Here is a 25,321-nt window from a genome sequence, read left to right as displayed (position 1 = left end):
CAGGAGGGACCCCCGTGCAGCGCACAGTCCCCGTACCACCGGGACTGTAATCAAGTTTAACCAGCAGCACGGGTGGGGCTTCATTCGAGACAACAACACCCCCGGCGACGTCTTTGTCACGCGCAGAGACGTGGAGTCCCATCTGCCGGAGGGGCACAGAGGTCGTGACCTCTACATCGGAGATGAGGTCACCTTTACCCGGCACAAGTGTGCCAAAGGACCTTACGCCCTCCACGTACACCGCTTGACGGAGGAGGAGTTGCGGTACGGGGAGGAGGAGCCAGAGGACCCGGACGGGTCTGAAGCAACATCATATCACCAAGAAAAAGCAGGAGGGAGCCGTCGTTGAGGACGGGAGTAGAGACTGTATATAGTTGCCCGTCGGGGCACAGTGAACCGTTGCTGCTAAAATAGTCCCCGTTGGGACCAGTGAACTGTTTACCCGTTAACCCCTTCATCCTACAGGCTGAGGACTGTGAGCAGCCATTCCCTTCCCTCTAACTGGCCGAGGACTGAGAGCGGCCAACTTCCCCTGTATATAGTTGCGCTTCCTAAAGCGCCCCCTACCGGTTTTATAGAAAACCAGTTTTTCTAAGAGACTGTCGTACTTTTCCCGGACACACGTTGCACAGTGTCCGGAGGAGGAACCTGAAACAAGAAACGACTACGAGAATGTTTATATGAAAAGTTTTATATGATGTTTTATATGTTTATGTTTATGAAAAAAAAAATGTATGTTTGGTGTTTTATGTCTTACAGCCCGAGGACGTGCTGTGATTTACCAGGGGGGAATGTAGCACCCTGAGGATTCGGCTGCTGCAGGAGTATTGCACCTCAACCCAGAGGTGTGATATTCCACTCCCGGGTAAGGAAGGAGTGTGGAACTGAGCTCGGTAGGCTGCATGCACTACACACATCCCATTTCCGAGGAACAGGCCGACGGTACTCCCACTTAGAAATGTGCAGGTACGACCGAGTCTGTTCCTGGCTGGAGTGGGAGGGGGGTGGAACATCCCAAGTAGTGTAGGGGCAGATAGGGGGAGCAGCCTGGGTAAAGTTAGGAGCTCATTGGGTGCTGGTCACCTGAGCTCACACATAGAGGGTGTATATAAGGTGGGCACCAACTAAGATCAGGGTCAGATGCAGAGAACAAGACAGCTGCAGAGGAGCAGACAGCAAGCAGAGAGGAAGTCAGCCTGCAGCAAGAGAGAGGCCCAGAGTGAGAGAGGAGAAGAGAAGGAGTACCCAGAGGGGAAAACAGAGAGGACCCAAGAACCCAAATTAAAGCACTGGGTGAGGAGTCGGCACAGGGTACCGGATCCCAAGCTGGTGGGGGCAGAAAACACACCCCAGCCAGAGACCGGAGACCGTGGGCAGCGTTTGTCACGGTCACCCATCACATCCACCCCGAAGGCACACCACATGAAGGGTCAGGGAACCCAAGGCCAAGGGTGTCCCAACAGAAGGCCCGAGGGAGCTGGACCTAGGTGGATCACTGGTGGGGACGGCCAGAGAACGGGACAGAAGGAGAGCTCAGGGCCACGCTCCGGACTTGTTTGGGGGTTGGCTGGATCCAGGACCTGGTGGACGCAGCACGGCTCGGGTGGTCACTAGCAGCTGGAGTGACCAGTGCAACATCTGCAGTAAGTAAACACCCTTAACTGCACAACCCGACTCTGTCTTCATTGCCGTCTGCACTGCACCACCACAACCCCCATCCTCTGCACCTGTCCCCCCTGAGGCTATACCCCTCCCGTTGGGGGTTATTTCATCAAGCTGCGCACCCACCATCAGCCTCAGCGGACCCTGCTGCAGCGGCGGCCACAGTGACCGCAACACAACGGGTGGCGTAGTCGACATTAAGAACTTTAGTAACATCTGTAGAACTGCCACATACAACTGAGTTTGACACCCTGGGCACGGACCGGGTCACAGCCGCTCGGAGACTACAACCCCCCATCTGATCCGGTGCCGGGTATTCCCCTCAAAAAGGAATATGTCCCAGGGGGCGCGTCACATACATGGCCCCGCATAGTACTCCATACTGTATACATGGCCCCGCATAGTGCTACCTACTGTATACATGGTCCCGCATAGTACTCCATACTGTATACATGGCCCCGCATAGTGCTCCGTACTGCATACATGGCCCCGCATAGTACTCCATACTGTATACATGGCCCCGCATAGTGCTACCTACTGTATACATGGTCCCGCATAGTACTCCGTATTGTATACATGGCCCCGCATAGTGCTTCCTACTGTATACATGGTCCCGCATAGTACTCCGTACTGTATACATGCCCCGCATAGTGCTCCGTACTGTATACATGCCCTGCATAGTGCTCCGTACTGTATACATGGCGCCGCATAGTGCTAAGTACTACTGTATACATGGCCCCGCATAGTGCTACCTACTGTATACATGGTCCCACATAAATACTCCGTACTGTATGCATGTCACCCGCATAGTGCTCCGTTCTTTATACATAACCCCGCATAGTACTACGTACTGTATACATGGCCCCTCATGGTGCTCCATCCTACTATATACATGGCACCGCATAGTGCTCCGTACTGCATACATGGCCCCGCATAGTGCTCCGTACTGTATACATGGCTCCGCATAGTGCTCCGTACTGCATACATGGCCCCGCATAGTGCTCCGTACTGTATACATGGCCCCGCATAGTGCTCCGTACTGTATACACGGCCCCGCATAGTGCTCCGTACTGTATACATGGCCCCGCATATGCTCCGTACTGTATACATGGCCCCGCATAGTGCTCCGTACTGTATACATGGCCCCGCATAGTGCTCCGTACTGTATACATGGTCCCGCATAGTGCTCCGTACTGTATACATGGTCCCGCATAGTGCTCCGTACTGTATACATGGCCCCGCATATGCTCCGTACTGTATACATGGTCCCGCATAGTGCTCCGTACTGTATACATGGCCCCGCATTTGCTCCGTACTGTATACATGGTCCCGCATAGTGCTCCGTACTGTATACATGGCCCCGCATATGCTCCGTACTGTATACATGGCCCTGCATAGTACTCCATACTGTATACATGGTCCCGCATAGTGCTCCGTACTGTATACACGGCCCCGCATAGTACTCCGTATTGCATACATGTCCCCCGCATAGTGCTTCGTACTGTATATGACTCGCCCCCTGGGCCGTGGGGCACTCGGAACCAGGCAATAGGGAGAAGATGGGGGTAGTAGTGGCAACCCGGTCCGTGACTCAGTGTGGTGAGACCAGTGGTAGTCCTTTATAAGTTTTAAGTGATGTCCGACTACTCCTCCCGTGGATTGCGGTCAGCATAGGCGGATTATAATGAGGTCAATCCGGGCTACCGCCCGGGGCCCTGGGCTGCCATGGGGCCCGGGGCTCCCAGGGGCCTGTGGCCGGATTGACCTCATTATAATGTGTGACAGGAGGGCCCGTGAGTCGGAAGATGGAATCTGCTCTGCTGTGTCCAGCGGCGCTGCGAGGATGACTCACAAGCTGCTGACTGTGTAAGTGCAGGAGAGGAGGCTCCGCCACCTGCTCCGGCCTCCAGCAGAGCACAGAGCCAGCCTACAGCATGGCCACTGCTCTCCCTGCCCCCTACCCGGGACTGAATGTTACCTCTCCGCTCTCCCCCTCCTACCCTGCAATTACACCAGAGCTCTGCAGTCGGGCCTCAAGAGGAGGAGAGGCTGCCCCACAGAGAAGATGGAAGAACCTGCATAATGTACAGAAAGGGTAAGTCCATGTGCAGTGTGTGTGTGTGTTTTATATATATATATATACATATATATATATATATATATATATATATGTGTGTATGTATGTATATGTGTGTGTATGTATCTATATCTATGTATTTGTGGACCATAATAGGGGCTCACTCGCTGTCGTGGCCCAGGCTGCTTCCCCTGTGCAGGACCGCTGGCACTTCACCTGACATGGCCGTGATCTGTGCGGCTGTGTCTGGTATTAATGACACGGCAGGGGCGACACTGCGCCTATAATTGTGCTTGTGTATTGCCCCTGCCGCGCCATTACTACCAGACACAACCGCACAGCGCACGGCCATGTCAGGTGAAGTGCCGGCAATCAAGCAGCGCCAGAGGTCCTACACAGATGCTGTAGAAGCAGCCCAGGCCCCAACGACGAGTGGGCCCCTCTGATGGTCCAGGGCCATGTCTGTGACATACCGGCGGCCCTGGACTGAGACATGCATGAGGAGCTGCTGGACAGGACAGTTTTATGTGTTTATAAGATATGTACGTATGCATGTGTCTGTGCGCATATCTGCGTACCGTGTGCATGTGTGCGCATATCGTGCGTGCGCACGTGTGCTGGCCTGGCCGCATCACAGCTAGAAGACACGGCCCTGTGCGCGCCAGTGTCTGCTAGCGTGACGTCATGCAGTGTGCCCTGCACTGCTTCTTACCACCATAGAGGAGCTGGACGACTGGAGCCGAGCAGGGGGACGGTGAGTGATGTGTCAGTGTGTGCAGATATCATTGTGTGATATGTCTGTTTATATGTATTTTTGTGTTTCAAATGTGTTTATGGCTAAGTGCCCACGATGCAGAAATGCTGCATATTTTTTCCGCTTCTCCCTGGCAGGAAAAATGCATGCAGATTTTACATGCGTTTTTCCCACCAGGTAGAAGCGTTTGTCAAGCGTTTTTGCATGCATTTCCGCATGCGGGTTATCAAGCACTTTTCCAAGCGATTTTAGCATCACTTGGAAAAGTGCTTGATAACTTGGTCACACTATATAAATCCATGCAACCGGCATATATAGTGTGACCAAGTAATAGTTAAAAAAAAGAATAAGAATGGTAAAAAGTAAAGATTATACTTACCTTCTGATGGCCCCCGGTCTTCTCTCCGGTGCGTCCGGTGTGTTGAGCGGCTCACGGTCATGTGACGTCATGTGACGTCATTTAGTCATGTGACAGGTCATGCGACAGCCGATATCAGCTGTCGTGTGACCTGTCACATGACTAAATGACGTCATGGCAGGTCCTTTCATACCACTGCAACGCATACAACAGACCGGACGTATCGCTGAGGAGACCAGGGGCCATCGGAAGGTGAGTATAATCTTTATTTTTTTTATTTTAAATTCTTTTTTTTACAGGTACTATGGTACCCGGGTATGGATGAGAGCCTCCTTTTCTCCAGACCAGGGTACCATCCACACATTGAATCGCTTCATATCCGCGTGTGCACATGTAGTCATGCGGATATTAAGCGATTCAATGCAAGTCAATGGCGGCAATTACGCTGCGCGTCCGCAAAATTAATGGACATGCTGCGTTTTTTCTGCAATGATAATCCGCATTGGAAACTTCCGCAGCATGTGCAAAGCACATGCGGATTATCATTGGGGAACATGGGGCACGTATTACCAAGCGTTTTTTCAGCGTTTTCGCTGCGGAAATTCCGTGGCAAAAACGCTTGAAAAACGCACAGTGGGCACGAAGCCTATGCGTGTATGTATCTTTGTATATGTTTGTTTGTGTGTGTGCGGCCTCCGGCTGTATCTGGGGGGGGGGCACCGTGCGTCCTTCGGCTGTATCTGGGGGGGGCACCGTGCGTCCTCCGGCTGTATCTGGGGGGGGGCACCGTGCGTCCTCCGGCTGTATCTGGGGGGGCGCTGTGTGTCCTCTGGCTGTATCTGGGGGGGCGCTGTGTGGCCTCCGGCTGTATCTTGGGGGGGCGCCGTGCGGCCTCCTGCTGTGTATAGGAGGATTATGTGAAAGCTCATATTATACAGTATGAGACCCTACATACATAGTGGGATGTCCGCATACTTAATTGTGCTCAATATTAAGTCATACAATTAATATAAAAAAATAATTATAATTAATACGTTAATATTGTACAGAATTAATTTCACGTGAACTATCACATGATCTATCAAAGGGGGATCATGTGACAAGTCATGTGATACATCAGGTGTGTGTGTGTGGGGGGGGGGGGCCCATGCCGTCTAAACTGCCCGGGGCCCTTGCTACTCTTAATCCACCCCTGCCGGGGTGCCATCATTCACAGGCAAAACAGGGCAATTCAATTTAAAATAGCAAGTCCCCCCAACGCGTTTCACCGCTTACTTGGCGTCATCAGGGGCAGGGACACAAACAATAATGGCCGCCGGCCGTCACCCCCCCCATACATAGCTTATGTAGGTGTAGACCCACCAATAAGATACTGAGTGATATATCTGCAATTACCAGTCCTGTTGATCGACAGTCCATGCCAATCCTAAAGCTGCTACGTATCACTATCATCCGTCACACACAAGCATCGTATTAGCAATGTTACTATGGAAATAACTTACCAATCCCAAAAGCTTGCGGTGCTACACAGCCCAATGACGAGTCCACTCGTCACCCAAAACCTCACCATGACGTCTGACACTTTGATAGGGCAACATTCACCGCAGTACAAGCCAATCCTAGGGCTGTGACATACCGCTATTAGCCAATCACGAACAAGTACCGCCTCACGGACCGTTGTCATAGTAATGAACTACCAATCAGGTCAGTTTGCATTGCCGCATGGACCAATAGGAGCTGCGCTCGTCAGCCATCACGGCATAATGATGCGGAATAATGTGATACGGCAATTTCCTCTGTGAATACTCCGCCCCCCTGTGGACTCTCGGAGTTCCTACACACTCGTCATTATGATGCAACGCATTGTGATTGGATGAGAGCTCAGCCGAATCGCTGTATCTGAAACGACATAGAGCTATGCCACCGCCTATTTACACATTGCCGCGGCATCGAATGTATCATTGTACTTACATTCAATAGGAAACTTATCAGAACCGCCTGCGTTTAGCTTTGTATTATGAATTTAATGTTTATATTGTTATCTATAATAAATATGCTTAAGATTAAATGTTCAGCATCACGTAACCTATTTCTATCTTAGCTGCACTACATAATAAGCAAGACTTCTGGATGCACATAGATCCATTTTATATTACTAACTTAGTGGCACCTAAGGGTGAATAATCACTACTGTCACCTTCTTAAGAGGTTACTAACAGGATATTATTATTGGCTTGAAATTGTAGCATCCGAGCTCTATGATAATATAAGTATGAAAGCAGCAGCATATCGGCTTAGAATTTATATTCAGGATAATGCATTTTAATCATGGTCTAAAAAAGCCATAGTGGACAACCTTCCCTACACAGACTGATTGAGGAATAGTTGTCAGACTGTGATATTAATCATATAAACCTTTATATCAAACAGATCTGCTTCTCTCTGTTCTCAGATAGGACAAGGGAAATACAGAGCATAAATAATAGGGCCAAGTCACCCGCCCTTTCCCCCTTTAAAAGTAAAGAAATAAAAGATCATCATAATTGGCATCACAACGTCTGTAAGGTTTGTTAGGGATTGTGCAGTTGACGGCACAAACATCAGACCGCACTCAGACCAATATTAGTCTATGGGGTCGTGCCCACTATGCGTTTTTCAAGCATTTTTGCTGCGGAATTTCCACAGTGAAAACGCTTGGTAATATGTGCCCCCTGGTCCCCAATGATAATCCTCATGTGCTGTGCACATGCTGGGGAAATTTCTGCTGCGGATTATCATTGCGGAAAAATACGCAGCATGTCCATTAATTTTGCGGACATGCAGCGCAATTGCCGCCATTGACTTGCATTGAATCGCTTAATATCCACATGACTACATGTGCACGCGCGGATATTAAGCGTTTCAATGTGCGGATGGTACCCGGGTCTGGAGAAGAGGAGACTTTCATCCAGACCCGGGTACCATAGTACCTGTAAAAAAAAGAATTTAAAATAAAAAATAAACATATACTCACCTTCCGATGTCCCCGGTCTCCTGTATGATGCGTCCGGTCTCTTGTACGGCTCGCGATGGTCTAAAACAGTGGTCCCCAACCTTTTTTGCACCAGGGAGCGGCTTGAAGCAAGATCATTTTTCCATGGCCCAGCAAGGAGGGGGTGGGGTGGGCGGGGCTTTGGTCATATGGGGGCGGGGTAATGGAGGGATTTGGAGTTTAGTGCATACTTATCATATAGTGTAGACCAGGTCCCCGCCAGGAGCTATGCCAGGAGCCCCACATAATGTGCTGTGCCAGGAGCCGCATCACTGAGGCCCCATCACGCCCTGCAGCAGGACAGGGCAGCTGTCCTGACAGCTGCTGTTCAGCTGCATTTACTTCATCCCAGGGGCGGACACAGACTGTAGTGGGCCCCTGTGCAAGAAATTTTTGGGGGCCCCCCCCGCCCTTCATAAGGCAACAAAGTTATGTAAACATAACCCCTCCCATGTGCATCTCTCACCCCCCCATGTGCAGCTCACCCCCCGTGCATCTCTCATCCCCCTCCGTGCATCTCTCACCCCCCCGTGCATCTCTCATCCACCCCCCGTGCATCTCTCATCCCCCCCGTGCATCTCTCATCCCCCTCCGTGCATCTCTCATCCCCCCCGTGCATCTCTCATCCCCCCGTGCATCTCTCATCCCCCCCGTGCATCTCTCATCCCCCGTGCATCTCTCATCCCCCCGTGCATCTCTCATCCCCCCCGTGCATCTCTCATCCCCCCCGTGCATCTCTCATCCCCCCCGTGTGACGCGCCCCTGGGCCTGTGTCGCGCTGCGTTGCGTACGCGGGAGGTTACCCGGAGCCGGATCTCTTGAGGGTTGTAGTCTCGTGGCGGTGACCCGGTCCGTGCCCAGGGAGTCAAACTGAGCGGCGATGTAACAGCGGTAGATGTAGGACGACTACGCCACCCGTTGAATGCAGCTATGGAGCTGCCGCTGCAGGACAGTCCGCTGAGGCCGGTGGATGGATGGTGCAGCGTAGATGGTATAACCCCCAACGGGAGGGGTATGGCCTCAGGGCAGCAGATGTGGATGATGGGGGTAGCAGGAACCACTCAGAGACGGTGCGGTGTAATTCAGGGTCTTTACTGGTAACAACGATAGACCCTCCCGGAGTACTTGCTAGTGAACGGGGCCTGGTCAGTCCTTGAGCAGATGGGATCTCCCCTGGCCAGGCGGAGTTGTAGGCCTCCCAAACTGACTGTACTCTTCTGGCTACCTTGCTAGAAGCGGATATAAGTAGCCCACGTCCCTGAGTGTACCGTGTGGTGCTCACCCGTATGGCCGGTGACTCGGGGCCTTCTAATGGCTTCCGCTCCACGATGGCGGTGCTGGTCCCATGCGTGTGACCGTGCCTTCGGGCTTCTTGGCCAGAGGACCTGAAATCCCCTGCCTGACGGATTCTGCTGCTGGGTAGGAGTTAGTCCCCACAGCCTCGGACTCCGGGTCCGGTAAGAAAGCTTCTCAGTCAGGGCGAGCTCTGCAGCTGCCAGCCCCTGACTCGTAGTAGTATTGCTTCTGCTGTTTCTTGTCTCTACTCTCCTTGACTGCTAACCCTGCTTCAGCCCCGGGTTTATATAGGGGAAGGTCTTCCCCTCCCAAGACTGGGCAGGAGGTGTGGCATGCACAGGATCCCTGGCCAAGAGACCTCCCACCTGCTCTCAGACATAACATTGCTTGTTACTGTGGAAACCAGACCCCTGGGGTGCCACATTCCCCCCTAGTGAAATTTAGTACTCCGGGACTAAACATATTTTAGAAAAACATAACAAGATATAACAATAACAATACAATAAAGAAACACATAAAGGTGGTCACGGCATGTCCGTAACCGGGTGCAGTTTTTGAAGAAACAAAGGTGTCCATTTCACCAAAACAGGGAGACGTAACCAGGTAGGGGTCTGTCCTACCCCGAGTCCTTAACAGTCTCTAGTCCATCCTGGGTTACGCTCCAACTAATTGTACAAGGATTCCCGGTAGATCCACCAAGGATTCCTAAAAATAACTAGAAACACAAAATTATACACAAGCAACAATACACAGGTAAACATAAATAAAACAATTTATACACTTTAAATCCTCCAGCGTGCGGGTAACTGGCCTCTAGTGGCCCTAGTGGACCTACGGAGCTGACTGTCTAGCCCTGAACTACAGGGTGTAGGAGCTGTCAAGGGTAAACTGGGCAGCTGTCTACCGGCTCTTTGGCTCACTAGGGATATGGCAGGCTCACTGCAAGCAGAGGGTTGATCCTCCTGGTCTGCGGGTGTGGGGTCTTCTGCCTCCTGGACCGGCTGTTCTTCCAGCTCTACCTGTTGCTCCGTAGGTGCTTGGGATGCTGGTTGGAGGAAGGTGAGTACGGGTACCACAACTGCACCATTGACTTGAGTCCAAGACCGAGGGAAGTCCCCGAGCACAGTACTAACCATATCTTCCCTTTCCTCTACGGGTCGATGGTCTTCTTGTTCCTCTTCAGGGTTCCTCAGTTGTTCGGGACACTTCTTCAGGTGGTCCCGGGATACAATGGCTGTAGTTTCCCCTCCGTCTTTACTGATGGTACAAACCTTCGGGTTCTCGTGGCTTGAGGGCAGTACGGTGTACGGGTCCTTCTCCCACTGGTCGTCCAACTTGTGGAGCCGTCTCTTCCTCTTCAAGACCTGCTCTCCGGGTACCAGGGGAACAGCGGGAGCATACTGGTTGTAAGTTTTCTCTTGTGTTTCCCTAGCCTGACAGAGACTTCGCTCCACGCTCTCCTGTACTCTCCGGTACTGCTGCTGCCTCTCTGTGTCCCAGTCTGCTTCTGGTGAAGTGTCCTCGGGTGTCAGGACTCCCATTTCCAGGTCAACAGGTAACTTACCAGGTCTTGCCCTCATTAGGTAAGCCGGGGTACAGTTGGTGGAACCTACCGGGATGTGGTTGTATAGGTCCACCAGATCGGGCAGCTTCTCAGGCCACAGACTGCGTTCTTCCAGGGGCAACGTTTTCAGAAGATCCATTACCACCTGGTTCATTTTCTCACAAAGTCCATTAGTTTGCGGATGATAGGGTGTCGTCCTTATCTTCCGGCAGCCATACAGAGTGCAGAATTCTTGGAAGACCTCCGCTTCAAAGGCAGGTCCCTGGTCTGTCAACACTTGGTCCGGGTACCCGTGAGGACGGCAGAAATGCTGCTGGAAGGCTCTCGCTGCTGTTCGAGCTGTTAAGTCCTTGACGGGGACGACAACCAAGAACCGGGAGTAGTGATCCACGATGGTTAGTGCGTAGACGTAGCCACTTCTGCTTGGGGTCAGTTTTACATGATCCAAGGCTACCAGTTCCAACGGCTGCCGGGTGACGATGGACTGCAGGGGAGTCTTCTGGCTGGCACGGTCCTTCCTTCTTAGGTTGCACGGGCCACAGTCTCTGCACCACTTCTCAATGGTTCCCCTCATGCCTACCCAGTGGAATCGCTCGCGCAGCAGGAACTCCAGCTTCTTCCACCCGAAGTGTCCAGCTCCGTCGTGGTATGCCTCCATCACCATGGCTGCGTCTCTTCGTGGCACCACTACTTGCCAGAGTAGTTCATGCGTCCGGGAGTTAACCATTCTGCGGCACAACTTCCCCTTGTAAAGGAACAGTCGACTCCTCTCTGCCCATAGTTGTTTGGCTTCCTCCGGAGCGTCTGGTTCAAGGCAAGCCTCCGGGCGAGTCAGCATCTCCTTCACCAGTCGGACGGCAGGGTCGCTGTCTTGTGTTTCCGCCCAGTTGTAGTGAGGTAAGGGGTTCAACGTAGCAGCCTGCTTACTCCTTACCCGGTGGGAGTACTGGATAGTCCCATGACGGTGGAACGCAGGGAGTTCAACTTCTTCCAGTCCCTCCGGATCTTCTCCTTCGTCCGGCAGGTTGGGCATCCTGGACAGGGCGTCCGCGTTGGTATTGGAGCGTCCGGCCCGGTATTTGATTGTGAACTCGTAGTTGGACAGACGGGCCATCCACCTCTGCTCCAGGGCACCGAGTCTTGCCGTGTCCAGGTGTGTCAACGGGTTGTTATCCGTGTACACGGTGAACCGGGAAGAAGCGAGGTAATGCTTAAAGCGCTCGGTGACTGCCCATACTACGGCCAGGAATTCTAGCTTAAATGAGCTGTAATTCTCGGGGTTCCTTTCGGTGGGTCGCAGCTTTCGGCTGGCGTAGGCGATTACTCGTTCCTTCCCCTGCTGGATCTGGGACAGTACGGCTCCTAGCCCGATGTTACTGGCGTCGGTGTAGAGGATAAAGGGCTGGCTATAATCCGGGTACGCCAGGATTTCGTCCCCCGTGAGGGCCATCTTCAGCTGGCGGAAGGACTCTTCTTCCAGCTCCTCCCATTTGAAGGGCGGCTTCTGGTTCTTGGCCTTCCAGGACTGGCCTATCAGGAGGTCCTGCATAGGTGCTGCCTTTTTGGTGAAACCGGGAATAAACCTTCGGTAGTAGCCTACCAACCCGAGGAACTGCCGCACTTCTTTTACGCTGGAGGGGCTTGGCCATTCCTTAATTGCGGTGATCTTATCAGGGTCGGGAGCCACTCCGTCAGCGCTCACCACGTGTCCCAGGTACTGCACCTTTGGTTTCAGGAGGTGACACTTGGAGGGTTTCACCTTTAGGCCGTAACTTGCCAGAGCTTCGAACACTTCCGCCAGGTGTTTCAGGTGGTCCTCATACGTCTTGGAATATACGATGACATCGTCCAGGTACAACAGGACCGTCTCGAAGTTTCTGTGGCCCAGACAACACTCCATTAGTCGTTGGAAGGTTCCTGGTGCGTTGCAGAGTCCGAACGGCATGCAGGTGAACTCGCTAAGTCCCATTGGGGTGGTGAATGCGGTCTTCTCCCGGTCCGCCTCTGCTACAGGAACCTGCCAGTACCCGCTAGTGAGATCCAAGGTAGAGAAGAAGTTAGCAGATCTTAAAGCAGCCAATGACTCCTCTATCCTTGGTAAGGGGTACGCATCCTTGTGTGTGATACGATTGATTTTCCGGTAATCTACACACATCCTCATGGTGTTGTCTTTCTTTCGGACTAAGACTAGTGGAGCTGCCCAGGGGCTACAGCTATCCCTGATCACCCCAGCCTCCTTCATGTCTCTAAGCATCCCCTTGGCGTGTTGGTAGTGTGCAGGGGGCACGGGTCGATACCTCTCTTTTATGGGAGGATGGTCTCCCGTGGGGATGTGGTGTTCTACCCCCTTGACTCGCCCGAAGTCTAACGGGTGTTTACTAAACACTCTCTCGTACTCTTGAACCACCCGATAGACTCCCTGTTTCTGATGTGAGGGAGTGGAGTCAGTACCCAAATGTAGTTGCTGACACCAGTCCTCCTTTGTTTTCTTAGAGCCGTTACCTTCCTCCGGGTGAGATGGAGGCAAGGGTTCCACAGATTGTATAGCATTTTGGTTAATGGTATATAATTTGGCTAGCGTGGCATACCGGGGCAGGTACATTTCCCTCTTCCCGATATTGATTATGCGAACGGGCACCCTCCCATGGCGTACATTAACCACCCCCCGTGCTGTCAAGATGGTGGGCCTACTGTCTGAGTAAACTGGTTCTACCATTGCCTGGTAATCTCTACCTCTCAGACCAATAGCTGCCCGGCACCAAATCATCATTTCACTTTTTGGGGGCATGGCAATAGGAAAAGGGTCACACATTCTTACGCTACCAATCTCACCGCCGGAGAGTTCCACCTGTTGCCGTCGCATCAGTGCCCGGATCTCTTTCTGGAGCACCCGCTGCTCGCCGGAGCTGGCGTTCTTGGCAACCTGCTGTAAAAGGAAAATCACCTCTGCAAGACAATTTTCAATTACATTAGTTCCTAGAGTTATTTTTGGGTGACTCTCATGCTTGTCAATATCTACAATGATCAGTCCCTGTGCTGCCAGTTCGACTCTACCGATTTTGATGGTCACCTCTTTAAATCCGATCTGTGGCACGGGCTGGCCATTGCTGGCGATGAAACTCAAGTCGTCGTCAGGGTAGCGGGTAATATCCGAGTCATTCCAGTACTGCTTAAAGAGCACGTACGGGATGGTGGTGACCTGTGACCCGGTGTCCAGTAGGGCACTCATGGGAATGCCATCCAGTACCACAGGCAAGACTGGACGTCCTCCCACATATCTGTCGCGCCAGTTCGATGGGCCTGGTGATCTTTTTCCTGGGGGTTGGCCCTCTACCCCAGGTTGTGCCCGTTTAAAGAACAGTACCTTGCCATATGTCCGGGTTGATTGCAGCGGCGGCAGATGGGTCGTCCATCCTCGTTGTACCGGTCACTGGGTCTTCCTCTGGCCGGTGGGGTCCTCCTTGGTCGACGCCACGGGATGTTCTCCGGTCCGGATGCCAGCTGGATCTTCCCTGGAGTGGAAGCCTGTAAAGACTGCACAGTTCGGGTTAACGCAGCAACGCTTTTAGCTAGCTCTTGGACCTGATGGTGCAGGTCTGGAGCCGGGTCATTGTTCAAAGCCTGCGCATCAGCCCCTACAGGCCCTGCCGACAAGGGCGCCGCCTCCTGGTGGTAAGTGATAGCTGGGCGCCTGTGGGTCACAACGCCATCCGGTGCCGGTTCTCGGAGCACCCGGATGGCTCTGTCCTTGAACTGTGCAGATCCCAGATGAGGGTCCTGTAGGGCCATTGCCCGCAACTGGGTTCGGTGGGCATTGCAATATAAACCCTCTATAAATTGTTCAGTCAACAGCCTGTCCTCGTCTCCCACGCCGTCAGGGTCGGTCTGCTTAACGGCTCTCAGGGCCTCTTGTAGGTTCAGGGCATAGTCCCTTATACTCTCATGGGCCCGCTGTTTGCACCCGTAGAATCTAAGCTTGATCTCGGCTGAGGTGCGGGTATCAAAGGTGTCCCTCAGCCGGGTTAGTATCCCTGCGACAGTCCTCCCCCCAGGTGGCCAGGACTTTACCTCCCTTCGGGCTGCTCCGGTTAATTGGGCCACCAGGATGCTCACTTTTTCCTCTTCTGTGAGGGGGTACACCTGGAAGAGGCTATCCAGCCTTTCTCTAAAGTCCTGCAGGGTATGTGACTCCCCTGAGTACTGGGGTAGCCAGGCTGCCCCCGGGATATAGGGCATGGTGAAAGGCATGACCGCGACAGCGGTGGCGCTGGCGGGGGTTGAAGCGGTGAAGCTCTCCTCCGTATCCGACATCCTTCTCCCCCCTAGTGGACCGTGGCCTACCTTGCGATGATCCTCTTCCGTAGGCCGCGGCTCCGCAGTGGATCGTCCGGGTTGAGGACCTTCCGTCGCGCTCCGGTGACGTCGGCGTCTGCTGGGCTCCTTCCAGGACCTTACGCAACGTCCGGACGTGAGGCGGGGCTTCAGTTCTCGCGGGCTTTTCGGAGTCCACGCCCCTCTTCTTCCCGCGCGGCGTCCTCAAGATGGCGTCCAACGGCGGGAAAACTCCACGGATGGCGGGAAGAAGGCTGAAGATGGCGCCGGATGGCGGGAATCTTCACAGATGGCGGGAAGAAGGCTGAAAATGGCGCCGGATGGCGGGAATCTTCACCGATGGCAGGAAAACTTCACGGATGGTAAGTTTTAAAAGTCTCTTTTTCAGGCACGCGGTACCCGGTGGTTGCGGGCACGAAATCCTGCCGACTACGCCAAAGTTGACGCGCCCCTGGGCCTGTGTCGCGCTGCGTTGCGTACGCGGGAGCTTACCCGGAGCCGGATCTCTTGAGGGTTGTAGTCTCGTGGCGGTGACCCAGTCCGTGCCCAGGGAGTCAAACTGAGCGGCGATGTAACAGCGGTAGATGTAGGACGACTACGCCACCCGTTGAATGCAGCTATGGAGCTGCCGCTGCAGGACAGTCCGCTGAGGCCGGTGGATGGATGGTGCAGCGTAGATGGTATAACCCCCAACGGGAGGGGTATGGCCTCAGGGCAGCAGATGTGGATGATGGGGGTAGCAGGAACCACTCAGAGACGGTGCGGTGTAATTCAGGGTCTTTACTGGTAACAGCGATAGACCCTCCCGGAGTACTTGCTAGTGAACGGGGCCTGGTCAGTCCTTGAGCAGATGGGATCTCCCCTGGCCAGGCGGAGTTGTAGGCCTCCCAAACTGACTGTACTCTTCTGGCTACCTTGCTAGAAGCGGATATAAGTAGCCCACGTCCCTGAGTGTACCGTGTGGTGCTCACCCGTATGGCCGGTGACTCGGGGCCTTCTAATGGCTTCCGCTCCACGATGGCGGTGCTGGTCCCATGCGTGTGACCGTGCCTTCGGGCTTCTTGGCCAGAGGACCTGAAATCCCCTGCCTGACGGATTCTGCTGCTGGGTAGGAGTTAGTCCCCACAGCCTCGGACTCCGGGTCCGGTAAGAAAGCTTCTCAGTCAGGGCAAGCTCTGCAGCTGCCAGCCCCTGACTCGTAGTAGTATTGCTTCTGCTGTTTCTTGTCTCTACTCTCCTTGACTGCTAACCCTGCTTCAGCCCCGGGTTTATATAGGGGAAGGTCTTCCCCTCCCAAGACTGGGCAGGAGGTGTGGCATGCACAGGATCCCTGGCCAAGAGACCTCCCACCTGCTCTCAGACATAACATTGCTTGTTACTGTGGAAACCAGACCCCTGGGGTGCCACACGTGCATCTCTCATCTCTCCCCTCCCCCCATGTGCATCTCTCATCTCTCCCCTCCCCCCCATGTGCATCTCTCATCTCTCCCCTCCCCCCATGTGCATCTCTCCCCTGCCCCCCATGTGCATCTCTCATCTCTCCCCTCCCCCCATGTGCATCTCTCATCTCTCCCCTCCCCCCCATGTGCATCTCTCATCTCTCCCCTCCCCCCCATGTGCATCTCTCATCTCTCCCCTCCCCCCCATGTGCATCATTCATCTCTCCCCTCCCCCCATGTGCATCTCTCATCTCTCCCCTCCCCCCCATGTGCATCTCTCATCTCTCCCCTCCCCCCTGTGCATCTCTCATCTCTCCCCTCCCCCCCATGTGCATCTCTCATCTCTCCCCTCCCCCCATGTGCATCTCTCATCTCTCCCCTCCCCCATGTGCATCTCCCATTCCCCCCACTCCTAGTTAATTGTATTTAAAAAAAAATAAAACTTGTTATACTTACCCCCATGCGATCCCTGCAGAATCCTGACGCTCGTCCAAATCGCTGACACCAGGTTCTCCTGCCTTCCGGTCATGTGACGGCGCCGTCACATGACCGGAAGTCAGAGGAATTATGAGATGTCCTGGACCCGGCGCTTTGCATGGGGCCGGGGGCCCCATGAGGAGAGAGACGCACAAGAGGGGGGCTCCGAGGGGGCTCCTACCGGCCGGGCCCCATACTGGAGTCAGGGCAGTCATGCCCTGATGGCGGCCCTGCTGGAGGCTGGAGGGGCCCCCTCTCCCTCGGGGCCCCCGTTCAATGAACCGGCTGCACGGGCGGTAGTTCCGCCCCTGCTTCATCCTGCTTCAGGACCTGTGGTGACATCACAGTTATGTACCTTGATGTCATCACAGGTCCTCTACAGGTCTACCCTGCGGGAGTCTAGAACAGCGGGCAGCATCCACCCCACACAGTGTGCTCTGAGCCACCGCAGACCAGAGCACACTGTCAATGTTTAGTGATTGTCTGTGGCGGTGCCGCGGACCGGCTGAAAAACGGACCGGCGGTTGGGGACCTCTGGTCTAAAAGGACCTTCCATAACGTCATTTAGTCATATCACAGGTCACGCGACCGCAGACGTCGGCAGTCGCGTGACCTGTCACATGACTAAATGACGTCATGAAAGGTCCTTTTAGACCATCGCGAGCTGTACAAGAGACCGGACGCAGTGGAGAAAAGATCGGGGGCCATCGGAAGGTGAGTATAATGTTTTTTTTTTCAATCTTTTTTTCAACTATTAACTTGGTCACACTATATAAATCTATGCCGGTCGCATGGATTTATATAGTGTAACCAAGTTGTCAAGCACTTTTCCAAGTGATGCTAAAATCGCTTGGAAAAGCGCTTGATAACCCGCATGCAGAAATCCATGTGAAAAACGCTTGACAAACGCTTCTACCTGGCAGGAAAAACGCATGTATAATCCGCATGCGTTTTTCCTGCCAGAGGGATGTGGAAAAAATCTGCAGCATTTCTGCATCTTGGGCACTTAGCCTTAGGGGCCGTGCACATGTCCAATATTTTCCTTGGACAAAGCCGATACGAGAAGAAAAAAAATTGCTGTACGCCCAGGCTTCATCTGATATTCAGATCGCACGAGGCCATGAAAGTCAATGAGTCTGTAGAAATCATTGGACTGCACTCGGATGACATCTGAGTGCAGTCCAATTTCCGTGGACTGACAGAATGGAGATGATGGAGAATTTTTTTCTCTCCATCTTCTCTTGGATGAGAGAAAATATGTTGGTGTGACCCTAGCCTAAGTCTGATCTATGAAAATATAATTAACATGTATGGTAAATGCTGTTCAGAGAGAAACATAGAAAAACCATAAGTGAGTAAAAGAAATAAAATAAATAAACTAGAATTGCGTGATTACCTTCCTTGAAAAAAAGAAAATAAACAAAAACAAGAAAAAGAGCTTAAAGTTGGCACAAAAAAGTAAAAAATAAAAAAGTTCTCTTTACCTTGCCAACTCTTCTTCGTCTGTACACTTTCTGCGGTTCCCCAGTATGGTATGGAGCTAGGACCTCTGCCCATTGCACTGGGGGAAATTTCTCCCTGTCTGTTATCCTGTCAAAGACAGTCAGGAAAGCTGTAGGAGCTGATATACTGTATTAGGTAAACAGCAGCCATTCAGCAATTCACAAACATCAATTGAACATATGTCCATGTTTCTTAACCTACTGCAAATATATATCTGGCATAATTAAGATTACATGTTGTGCTGTCACATTGGGCATATCAAGTGTTGACATAGGGGGGGCAATATTATTCACAAGCCAGATGCTGAAGCAGGATAAGACATCGGTTCCAGAGGCAACTGAGAAGAGGAGAGAAAAGCCATGAGAGTCCTTAGAGTCCATTAAAAAGGCACATATAGAAGTCCTTGTATTTAAGGAGTATAAATCTAACTCAATAAGTGGATTCTTTCAGATGAGGTAGTAGAAGTTGGGCACAGGACCCTCCAGGACCTGGTAATAGGTGGTCCCTGGTCTGTAGTGTCAAATAGCCAAAAACATAAGGTAAACAGATCATTCGATAACAGGAGCCAAGTCTAATGTCAAGGACCCCCCAGAGAGATTAGCGTAGGGGACACACAGCTTCACAGGCCCATTAGAATATTTATTACTAGTGTTGAGCATTCCGATACTGAAATAACGGGTATCGACCGATGTTCGCTGTATCGGAGTTCCGATACTGAGTTCCGATACTTTTACAATATCGAATACCGGAATCGGAAGTTCACATAATGCCTGCGCTCTGCAGTGTCTCTGAAGGATGACAAGCTGGATGGCAGCGCTCAGCTGCGATCCAGCCTGTCATCAGAATGCCATCCCAGCGTGGGAGAATTCTCCTGCTCAAGCGCTGACATTACATTATCTCCCTTACATTACAATTAAATGGAATAGCAAGAATTAATATTTTTTTAAGACGTTAAAGCCATAGCCATGGTGGTTATGGCATTACAGTGGTTGCCCAAATCGATGGGAACAGTGCAAACAGTGAAACATAAAAAGCCGGCAATTCATCAGCGGCATATACCGGTACCCGACAATTTAGAACAGAAAGAATAGAGCTTCACACATAGATTAGATAGATAGAAACATGTCAGTCACATATATAAGAAGTACAGTGACAGTGTTGGTTACTGTACTTGTCATTTAGTGTAAAGGATTTATTTAAAAAAAACAATAGTGTTTTCATGCACCGTCTCTTTAAAAAAGCCGGCAATTCAGCAGCGGTACCCGACAATTTAGAATAGAAAGAATAGAGCATCACACATAGATTAGATAGATAGAAACATGTCAGTCACATATATAATAAGTACAGTGACAGTGTTGCTTACTGTACTTGTCATTTAGTGTTAAAATAAAGGATTTATTTAAAAAAAATTGGCGTGAGGTTCCCCGTAATTTTAGTCTCTAGCGGAGGTGAAGCAGACGGCTGGGGCAGATGTTTGAAGCCTGGGAAGGGGGTAATACCCACGAAGCTTCCCAGGCTACTAATATCAGCCCCCAGCTGAATACCTAGCCTTTACTAGCTATTAAAATGGGGGACCCCCCAAAAAAATGACGTGGGGTCCCCCCTATTTTAATAGCTAGCAAAGGCTAAGCAGACAGCTGGGGGCTGATATTAATAGCCCAGGAAGGGTGCCATGAATATTGCCCCCCTCCCAGGCTAAAAAAAACAGCCGTCAGCCGCCCCAGAAATGGCGCATCCATAGGATTCGCCAATTCTGGCACTTAGCCTCGCTCTTCCCACTGTCCTGTAGCGGTGGCAGTGGGGTAATAGGGCTAGGGTTGATGTCAGCTTATAATGCCAGCTGACATTGTGTCACCCCAGGCCTGGATGCCACAAACATTTAAGGCTGTGTCTGAGAGCAGGAGGGAGGTTCTCTGGTCAGGGACCATTAGCATGCAGCACCTCCTGTCCCAGGCCAGTAGGGGGAGCAGGCTGCCCCTATAAAAGCTGGAACTGAGGGCAGGGTTAGATAGACCAGGACCCACTTCTGAAGCATCCAGAAGGGTTCCCAGAAGAGAGGGACAGGTTAGCCGCAGCTGAGGAGTCCAGGAGGCAAAGGAGGAACAGCAAGCCAGGGACAGAGGCGACGAGAGCCGGTCCTGGCAGAGTGAAAACTACACAACCAGACCCTGGGGTCCGAGGCTGTCAGGGTTGCAAGTCCTGCAGCAAATCACCTACCTGCGAGGGATTTCAGGTCCCTTGGCCTAAGAAGCCTGGAGGCTCCGCCACACAGAGGGACCAGTACAGCACGGAGAAGCTACAGGTACCTAAGGCCCGAGTCGCAAGCCATACAGGCGTAGTACACGGCCAGCTCAGGGACGTGGGCTATCACACCACTAAAGGGGGAGATAGTCAGCAAGGGCAGAGAAAGAACGGTAGGCCTACCCACTCACCCTGACCAGTGGAGCTCGCCCGAATGCCCTCAGACACCCAGGTCCATTCCTACCCTGTACTCCTGGTGGGTCAGTGATAATATCTGCAGTAAAAGACCCTGGACTGCATTATTGGACTCTCTGTGATTTTTGCTGCGCCTGCACCATCACCCCCAGCATCCTATTACACTGCCCTGAGGCTACACTCTTCCCGTGGGGAGTTATCCTATCCCTGTGCTGCATACCAACATCAGTCTCAGCGGTCTGCCTTGCAGCGGCGGTCCTCCCTGACCGCAATCCACGGGTGGCGTAGTCGGACTTTCAAAACCTACAAATACACTGCCACAGCATTTGGTCTGACCACCCTGAGCCACGGGACCGGGTTGCCACTACTACTCCCATCATTGCCCTGAAGCCCGGTTCCGAGTGCCCCAGGGCCCAGGGGGCGAGTCAGCTTTGGCGTAGTCGGCAGGATTGTGACCAACCCGCCACAAACGGGTATTGCTTGAATGAAAAAGACTGTACACATACCTTAAAAAGAGGTTCCCGCCATCCGGAGCCATTTCCCGCCATCTTCAGTCGGTTCCCGCCATCTTCAGCCGTTTTCCCGCCATCGGACGCCATCTTCAGAACGCCACGCGGGAAGAAGAGGGGCGTGGACGTCAAAAACGCGAGAGACTTGAAGCCCCGCCCTACGCACCGACGCTGCGCAAGGTCCTGGAAGGAGAGAGAGCGACGCTGACGTCACCAGGACGCGACGCAAGGTCCTCGTCCGGAGCAGCACCAGCGGAGCCGCGGCCTACAGAAGAGGATCGTCGGAAGGTAGGCCACGCTTAACTAGGGGGGAGAAAGATGACAGACGCGGAGGGGCTTTCTACAACCAGCGGGGCTGCGGCAGCGGTGATGCCGTTCTCTATGCCATATATCCCCGGAGCAGCCTGGCTGCCCCAATACTCAGGGGAATCCCATACCTTAACTGACTTTAAGGAAAGACTGCACAGTTTATTTAAAGTTTATCCCCTGACAGAAGAACAGAAAGTGAGCATTCTGACGGGGCAGCTAACCGGTGCAGCCCAGCGGGAAGTGAAATCATGGTCAGATGAGGAGAAAAGGACTGTAAAGAACATTCTGACCCGGCTGCGGAGTACCTTTGATACCCGTACCTCAGCAGAAATCAAAATGCGGTTCTATGGCTGTAAGCAGCGGGCCCAGGATAGTATCAGAGACTATGCCTTGAACCTGCAAGAAGCCCTGAGAGCTATCAAACAAGCTGACCCTGGTAGCGTGCAGGACACTGATAAACTGTTGACTGACCAGTTCATAGAAGGTCTGCTGTCCAGCGCCCACAGGACTCAACTGCGCCTCATGGCCCTACAGAACTCCAATTTGACTTTTGTGCAGTTCAAGGATAGGGCCATCCGGGTGCTCAGAGAACCTGCACCAGGTGGCGCTGTAGCTTCCCGGCGCCCTGCCATCACTTACCACCAGGGGGCCGCGCCCTACCCCGCAGACCTTGTGGGGGCTGATGCACAGGCCCTAAATCCATCCCAGCCTGCAGCCCTGCACCATCAGGTCCAGGAGCTAACAAAGAGTGTGGCTGCATTTGACCAGGACCGTACAGTCGTTGCAGGTGGAACCGTCAAGACCCATCAAGCTGGCTTCCAGTCCGGAGGATGTCCCGTGGCGTTGACAAAGGAGGATCCCGCCGTTCAGAGGGAGGCCCGCCGACCGCTACACTGAGGATGGACAGCCGATTTGCCGCCATTGCAGTCAGCCAGGACACATAGCAAGGTACTGTACTTTAAATGGGTCCGACCTGGGGAAGAGGGCCAACCCCCAGGCATAAGGTTATCAGGCCCGTCTAATTGGCGTGATAAGTACGTGGGGGGACGCCCGGTCTTACCCGTAGTGCTGGACGGTATCCACATGAGTGCACTGCTGGACACCGGGTCTCAAGTGACTACCATCCCCTACGTACTTTTCAAGCGGTACTGGAGTGACGCTGACATAACCCGCTACCCAGATGATGACTTAAGCATCATTGCCAGCAATGGCCAACCCGTGCCGCAGGTGGGGTTCAGAGAGATGACCATCAAGATTGGTAAGGTGGAACTGCCGGCACAGGGAGTGATTATTGTGGACATTGACCGTCGTGAAAGTCACCCTAAAATAACCTTGGGTATTAATGTGATTGAAAACTGTCTTTCAGAAGTAATTATGATTTTGCAGCAGGTGGCAATGAATGCGAGCTCCAGCCAACAGAGGGTCCTCCAGAAAGAGATAAGAGCCCTGATGAGACGGCAACAGGTAGAACTGTCTGGTGGTGAGATCAGTAGCGTGAGGATGAGCGACCCGTTCCCCATTGCCATGCCTCCCAAAAGTGAAATGATGATCTGGTGTCGGACAGCAATCGGGTTGAGAGGCAGAGACTACCAAGCTATGGTAGAACCCGTGTACTCAGTCAGCAGGCCCACCATTTTGACAGCCCTGGGGGTGGTTGATGTCCGTCACGGGAGGGTGCCCGTTCGCATTCTCAACATTGGGGAGAGACCCAGGTACGCTACACCTGCCAAACTGTTTGCTGTTCAGCACAAAGCTATCAGGGCCGTGGAACCGTTGCCTCCATCTCCACAGGCGGAGGGTAATGGCTCCCAGACACAAAAGGAGGACTGGTGCCAGAAAATCCATGTGGGTGCTGACTCCACTCCCCTGCACCAAAAACAAGGAGTCTACCGGGTGGTTCAGGAGTACGAGAGAATTTTTAGTAAGCACCCGCTGGACTTCGGCAGAGTAAGAGGGATAGAACACCATATCCCCACGGGGAGCCACCCACCAATAAAAGAGAGACACAGGCCTGTACCCCCTGCACATTATCAGAACGCCAAGGGTATGCTGAGAGAAATGAAAGAAGCTGGGGTCATTAGAGATAGCTGTAGCCCCTGGGCAGCACCCTTAGTTTTGGTAAAAAAGAAAGACGGTACCATGAGAATGTGCGTGGACTATAGACAAATCAATCGTATCACCCATAAAGATGCGTACCCGTTACCTAGGATAGAGGAGTATTTAGCAGCTCTAAAATCAGCTAATTTCTTCTCTACTTTGGACCTTACTAGCGGATACTGGCAGGTTCCTGTGGCAGAAGCTGACAAGGAGATGACCGCCTTCACCACCCCGATGGGATTGAGCGAGTTCAACTGTATGCCCTTCGGGCTCTGCAACGCACCAAGGACCTTCCAGAGGCTGATGGAATGCTGTCTAGGGCACCGAAACTTCGAGACGGTCCTCCTTTACCTGCACGACGTGATCGTCTATTCGAAGACTTACGAGGACCATCTAAAGCACCTGGCCGAGGTGTTCGAAGCCCTGGCAGGCTATGACCTGAAAGTGAAGCCTTCAAAGTGCCACCTGTTAAAACCAAAGGTCCAATACCTAGGACACGTTGTGAGTGCAGAGGGAGTAGCCCCCGACCCCGACAAAGTCACAGCCATCAAGAGCTGGCCAAGCCCCTCTAGCATCAAGGAAGTGAGGCAATTCCTCGGGTTGGTAGGCTACTACCGAAGGTTCATCCCCGGGTTCACAAAGATGGCAGCTCCAATGCAGGACCTCCTGATAGGCCAGTCTAAATCCAGAAGTCACAAGCCACCCTTCAAGTGGGACAAGCCGGAAGAGGAGTCCTTCCGCCAGTTGAAGATGGCCCTTACGGGGGATGAGATCCTGGCCTACCCCGATTATGGCCAGCCTTTTATCCTCCACACAGATGCCAGTAATGTGGGGCTGGGAGCCGTACTGTCACAGAACCAACAGGGCAGAGAAAGGGTGATCGCGTATGCCAGCCGGAAGCTGAGGCCCACTGAAAGAAACCCGGAGAATTACAGCTCCTTCAAGCTAGAATTCTTGGCAGTGGTGTGGGCCATCACAGAGCGGTTTAAGCATTACCTGGCCACCGCAAAGTTCACTGTGTACACGGACAACAACCCGTTGACGCATCTGGACAATGCAAGACTAGGTGCCCTAGAACAGCGGTGGATGGCCCGGCTATCCAATTATGACTTCACAATCAAATACCGAGCAGGCAGAACCAACGCCAATGCTGACGCCCTATCAAGAATGCCCCACCTACCCGAAGGAGAGGAAGACTCAGAAGAGCTGGAGGAAGTAGAGCTCCCTGCGTTCCACCGGTATGGGGTCACTCAGTATTCTCACCGGGTAAGAGACAAAGACTTAACCACCGTCATGTTCAACCCCTTACCCCACCACGGCTGGGCTGCAACGCAAGATAGTGACCCTGCAGTTCACCTGGTGAAAAACCTGTTAACCCAGGCAGACGCTAGCCCTGGCCCGGACGCTCCAGAGGAAGCCAAGCAGATATGGAAGGAGAAAAGCAGGCTATTCCTCTACGAGGGTAAGCTGTGCAGAA

The sequence above is a fragment of the Phyllobates terribilis genome, unplaced genomic scaffold (assembly GCF_046119375.1).
Source record: "Phyllobates terribilis strain yellow unplaced genomic scaffold, ASM4611937v1 Scaffold_3__8_contigs__length_932513732, whole genome shotgun sequence".
Classification (NCBI taxonomy): Eukaryota; Metazoa; Chordata; class Amphibia; order Anura; family Dendrobatidae; genus Phyllobates; species Phyllobates terribilis.
This window is presented reverse-complemented; position numbering follows the sequence as displayed.